Source organism: Lontra canadensis, unplaced genomic scaffold (assembly GCF_010015895.1).
Source record: "Lontra canadensis isolate GAN:19392208 unplaced genomic scaffold, GSC_riverotter_1.0 scaffold23, whole genome shotgun sequence".
Classification (NCBI taxonomy): domain Eukaryota; kingdom Metazoa; phylum Chordata; class Mammalia; order Carnivora; family Mustelidae; genus Lontra; species Lontra canadensis.
The window spans coordinates 19,849,370-19,855,693 of record NW_022631017.1 but is presented as its reverse complement, the minus strand read 5'-3'; positions in this window follow the sequence as shown (position 1 = coordinate 19,855,693).

Genomic DNA, 6,324 nt, shown 5'->3' with positions numbered 1-6,324 from the left:
TGATTCTAGAACTTAAAAATATCTTACATCTTATTCTTTGACTTATTCTACGTAAGTATATATGACAGTATTTAAAGTAAATAATCTCTTGGGGATCTCCAATTTGCTACCAGGCTTCCTATCCCCAAGAAGTCAGTTCCTTGAGAGCAGGGATTTTCATCTGTTTTGTTTCCTGTTGTATCCCCAGGCCTGGGGGAGTGAATGCACGACACATAGTAGATGCTCAGGGAACGCCGATTGAAGGAAGAACAGGGTTGGGGTTTCGTTGCCACCCATGTGTCTGGCAGTCACATGCAGCTGAATGCAAAATAGATACTCTTTCCTTCTAGTATTATGATCCTGGATTTCAACTCCTGGAAAAGAATTCTATTTTGCTTTAAATAGGAATAAATGTGAAAATATTCTCAAAAGTCTGAAGTTAAAAAAAGAAAAAAAATCTTTCCCGAACCTGTTATTTATCTTAATCTTTTTAGAGTGAGCCTTTGAGGTTCTCAGTCCCTAAGCACCTTGTAAAGATGAACTAGATCAAATTCAGAAAGATGAAAGGGAGTCAAAGCCTTAGATTAAAAATTGAGCTGACTCCCAAAGAGCAATGCTGGGCTTGCGTTGTGTACAATGGGAGAACAGCAAGTTATCAGTAAGAAGCCAAGATTCATTTGCTTGTTGGACTTCTCTCCTTTGTTTGTCCTCTCTCTCCACTTCCATCTCTTTCCTTTCTTTCCTCCTCCCTTCTTCATTACATTCTTTTATCTGGACCTCAGGACTTTCTAAGAAATTTGGAACATGGTTGGCAGGGCCTTTCTTTTCCCTGTATTTCTGTCCACTTGCATTCCACCAACATGCGCACACGAAATGTGTACCGGGTTACTTTTCTCTGGAATTTACTTTTAGAAAAACAACAACAATAACTAATTCCAAGAAAGGAAAAAAGCTGATAGGAATTTCTTTTCTCTTAAAAACAACTTCCAGTTTATATCTTAAGGTTGACACCCATTTAGGTGAAAAATCGATCGTTTTTTCCTTCTTCTGTAATCACAGTTTCATCTCCTGAACAGTAAGAATTAATTTTCATAACTTGGGGATAGAAACTTGCATGGTTCTTTAGCAGTTTACAAATGTTATCTAATTTTAATCTTCACATAACTCTATACAATTATAACCCAATAAAAGAAAATTCTGTTACCACCACATAGAGAAGCCCTTGTATTTCACTCATATTTTATTTAAGCAGAATACATGCTGAAAATCACATCTGATTTTCATTGAAATTTCTTAGGCAGTTAGATGTGGGTATGAACTAGGGAATGTGTTTTCTTTGAATTCTGTAGCTCTTTTGCTCATTTCTTTATGTTCTTTTTCTTTTCTTACGCATATGTTTTTGTATTATATTAATGAAAACTGTGGGATCCCTTGCTGGGGGGATTAGACTCGAAGGAACTCATTCTTTGTCTGGGAGGGGGAGCATATGCATTCAGCTTTTTTCGGTCTCGCTATCACAGTTCTCAGTGCCAATTTTGGGTAGGGTGGGGACTGGATATAAATTGCTTCTATTTTAACAAGAACTTGCTTTACTTATTCCCAGTTTGATGTTCATTTGTGTGAATGTGACAAGGCTGAGGTTATTAGATCATATAAAATTAGATGGAAATTATTATGCTTTGAGAGAAAACATGCTATAAAAGTACAGACATTATTTCTAAATTCTCTAAATGCATACTATTAATTTAGAATCCACTCGGTGTTGAGACATGAGGCAAGTAGTTAAATCAGGTCGAAAAAAATGTTCAGTTCTCTTTGGAAGGTTGTAATTTTATTGAAATTCTTGTGCTCACTCTGGTAGCTCCTTCTGCCCTCCTTTCCTATTTTTTTCTGTGTTCTTACACCTCCTTTTAGAGGTAATTTGAGAAAGAGAGTAAAGGAAAAGAAACATTATTCTAATTCCTCGCTAGAATTCCACCCTCAGCAAGCCCTGCCTATTTCACTCCCTACTAATCTCTCAAAGAGAACAGAGTCAGCTCATTCCCTGTGTTCACCAGGACATCTCTATGAGATGATATTTGACCCCTTGCTTTCCAGATGGCGCTGGAAATGAAACCATATGTGATTTTCTCATGACTCAGAGCCTCTGTTACAAGAGAAGTTAACTTGAACAGTTTGGGCCCATGAACCCCCTATGAGAAAAAGAACAAGAGATAATGCAGTCACCTCTCTGCCTAGACCAAGAGGAAGGGAGAGAGGTGAGCCAATCTGTGTGTGACGGGGTGGGGTCCAAGACATTCCTCCTCCAGGGTAGCCAGTGTGTTTCCCTCCTCCCTGGGCCAGCAATCTCAACGGTTTGCCTTTGTCGCTGTCATTTGACCGGGTCAGCTACAAGGCTCTGTGGACGGCAGAGGCTTCCAGGGAGGCTGGGGTGTGTTCAGTACAGAGAACAGACCCTTGCCCGTGAGACACTGAGGTCCCGGTTACGGTGAGGCCCAATATACGTCCACGTACTCCCTTTCTCTTTACAAACTTCATGCCAAAGCATTTCACTCACTTCTTGGCTTTATAAAATTTAGAAAAAATAACCTCCTGTCTCAGGCTCATCGTAACAAACCCCTTGATGCTCTTCACACATTCACGAGGGGCCACCTGTCCTGCATCTCCCCATCCAGTCAAATCACAGCTACTTCCTTCTCTTCCTTCCCCTATTAAAGGGCTTTAGATTCCTCTTCCTTTTTTCATTTTTTTGGAGTGGCCTTTTGCTTCTCTGTCATTCACAATGGTTCCTGTGATCATACTCCTTATTCACCTTACCCCTTTCTCTGCGCAGGTCAGAGATTCACCAGAGAAGATGGTCTTCAGCCTTTATTACGGCTCCTGCCCGTCTTTGGCCGCTCTGTGGATCTGTGGCTCCTGTATCCCACAGGAGACTTGAGGGCCAGGCTGACCCTCACTCTCACGAGTCCCAGGCCAAAGCTGCTGCAAGATCGGGCTAACAAAATGCTGGGTAAGCATCCTCATCGCGCCGTCATGCAAGGTCATGCTTTTATTTAAAACATGCAGCATCATCCTTTTATTTAAGACAACTCGACTTTTCTAACTACTTTGCTCTCTTATTGCTTCCAGATTAGCTGTCTTCCTGGGCAAGAAAGGAAGGAGTGAGCTGAAAATTGCTCATTTCACTGCTCAGTCATTGGGTCCACTGTTAGAGGTATGAACAACGATACGTTTACTTCATAAACTCACTTGTCCCCCCACCCCATTCCCTTAAGGCCACTCATGAACATCCCTGGGCAACATTTGCACCATGCAACGCATTTCACCACACCACGTAATACCACAAAACTACGTTCATCTGGGGATTCTCTGCCTGAAGGTCACCACAAGGTAAACAGGCAGATTCCCATGATCCTTCGTGTATTAGGTAGAATTTTTGAAGACCAAGAGCCAACCAGTATTCTTTCTTTCCATCTACTTCCTTAAGGTAAAAACTATTACTCTTTGGTCTATTTGTCCCATGTTGAATGGTCTTCTGGGGCAAGCTGACCTGTCTCATATGGGTTTCAAACCAGGAATGTTTAGATGATAAACCTGTTTGGGGAGTGGTGGTAATAATGGGAAGAGTGTTGTCACAGAAACTAGAGGGATTTCAGTTGGTAAAAGGCAAAAAAACCCCTGTTTTGTCTCTGGTTTAAATTTAAGTTTACTGCCAAAGGTCACATGGATGCAACAAGTCACGGGGGTAGTCTTTAAGCGGCCAAGGGATAGAGCTTGTTCTCTATGAAGTGATGTCCAGGCAGGATGCCCTTTAGAAGTTTGTGGTTTCCACAGCAAGAGGCTGAATTGTGTTGCTGTCTCTAATTCCAGCTTATAAAAGCATGCAAAAAGATTATCCAAGTCCTACAGAATTTAGAAACTATATTGAAGACAGATTTGCTTTGAACGTCAGTGGCCAAAATGATCGAGAAGATGAAAGAAGACATAGGTGGAGTACAATAGGCATTTCTATTTACAAATTCTATGTCTTTAAACCCCATATTCCCTGGATTTCATTCTGCTTTTGTACTCCGCAGATAACCTTTGATCATGTCTGCAAAGCAAAGAGACCAAAACACGAATACCTTGAAAATGACAAATAAACTGAAAACCAGATACTTCTGTTACTGTAGATATCATTCCAATATTGTCATTGTTGGGTATTTTAACAAGAGTCCCAAGGCATTCCTTAATGATCAAATCAAGTATGTGACCTTTGGTTGTCTGGCAGTATCTATTGTAGCTCCAACTGCATATGTCATTCAGCTCAGCCTTTCCACCTTTAAGAATTTGCCCCACAAATACACTTGTGCGTTAGTGAAATGACATATCTTCAAGGTTACTTGTGAGGACTATTCAATATGTTCTCATATACCTATTCAAGGAAATAGCATACAGCTGTAAAAAGAAATGGCAAAGTCAATCATATATTGTTGTGGAAAGATCTCCAAAATATATTGTTAATTAGAAAGAATTCAAGGAAAAGAACAAGGAGTATAGTTTTATTTTGTTAAATGTGTTCAACATAAGATAGGAAGGAAGGGAAGGAGGGAGGAGGGAAGGAAAATGGATGGTGTAGGAAAGAACTGAAGGGAAGAAAAAAAGGGGAGGAAGGAGAAAACAAAAGAGAAAGAATATTTACTTGCATCTGCTTAAAATATCTCTGCAACCCTAACCCAGGATAACAGCTGGGAACTGGGGTATGTACTTTGTATCTTTTTAATATTTTACAATATTTTATACCTTTTGAATTTTTTCAACCAAATGAGTATCTTGTGTGTTCTAGCATAAATGTGAGAAAGCTGCCATACTACCCTGTTCCCTAGGGAGGCAGTGGGAATGGCCAGTGACATTTAGTTTAATGCATTGTAAAGTATGAATGTAGCAATGGCTATTTCTCATTCATCATATTGATGACACTATCATTTTTTATTGGGATGCGACCATGTTGTGTTTCTTTAAATGTCCTCCCTTTGCAAGCCCTGGCTGGGTGGTAAGTAAGAAGGGCAATCAATCAACAAAGATATTAATAAACTAAAGAAAGAGCAATGCTTCAAGGAAGTAGAAGGCAAATTGGTGGCTTACAGATTCTCATGAGAGGTAATAACGTGAAGCTATTAAAGGCTAAAAGTCTGAAAATAAGGCACAATATCTACATCTCTGTGCAATTGAGTGTAAATGTGATCAACTTCTCCCAGGGTACTTTTTTTTTTTTTTATGTCTGTGATGTCATGCAGCACTGTGATAATTTTTTCTATTTACAGGTTTCCTGCACTGTGAGCCCAGGGAGAGCAGGATCTCTGATGTGACTCGTGGACATCAAGGCCCAGCTCATCTCCTGACGCATGGCAGGAGATTAAAAAATATCATTGCCTGAGTCACTGTTAACCTCAAAAGCTTATTATCATCAGGGGATCTAATAATTTCTAATGTAAAAATGACAGAGTAAAGAAGTGTCTGCAGTATTTCCCCTCTAAATTCCTTTTACCAAGGCAGGCAAACACTTCTTCGAAGTAAACATACTGCTGAAACTGTAGTAAAGTTTATTCATGCACTTGTAGCAGGTTCATTATAGAACACAAATATTTGCCCTGTAAAAGGTTTTAATATGCACCAAAAAAAAAAAAGTATGTAAACTTGATGAGGCCTTTGCTTTAAGTTTCGATGTAAATACGTTTACAAAATATCTGGGACACTTAATGAAGTGATTTAACAATAATAAAAACATAAAGAGAACTATCAGAGATGATGCCAGAAGTCACACTCTTTCCACAACACAGTGACCATATTTTCAGTGCTTTTAATTTTAAATTTAAGTCAAAACCACAATAAGTCTTTCTGATCAACTTAATTTATAGTTAAAAGGGGGAAGAAATGTAAAACAAAACAAAACAAAACAAAAGACAATTGCTGCTTTTGGTGATTCAGTACAATCTCAAACACAAATTAGCATTTGGAGCTGGATTAAATAAATGAATGTCTTTTTCCTGATTAGCAAAACTTAGCTAGGCTAAAATTTGAGTTCTTCAAACTGAGTGTTTGAATTAGAATAAAATAAAGTCAGGAGTGGTTGTTTGACTCAGGGTTTCCCCGAGCCCCAGCTTTTTCTTTCTTCCTTTTATTATTTTTTTAAGCAATCTATATACTCCCAACGTGGGGCTCGAACTCACAATCCCAAGATGAAGAGTTGCATGCTCTACCAAGTGAGGCTGCCAGGTGCCCCTCTTCTTCTTCTTCTTCTCCTCCTTCTTCTTCCTCCTCTTCTTCTTCTTCTTCTTCTTCTTCTTCTTCTTCTTCTTCTTCTTC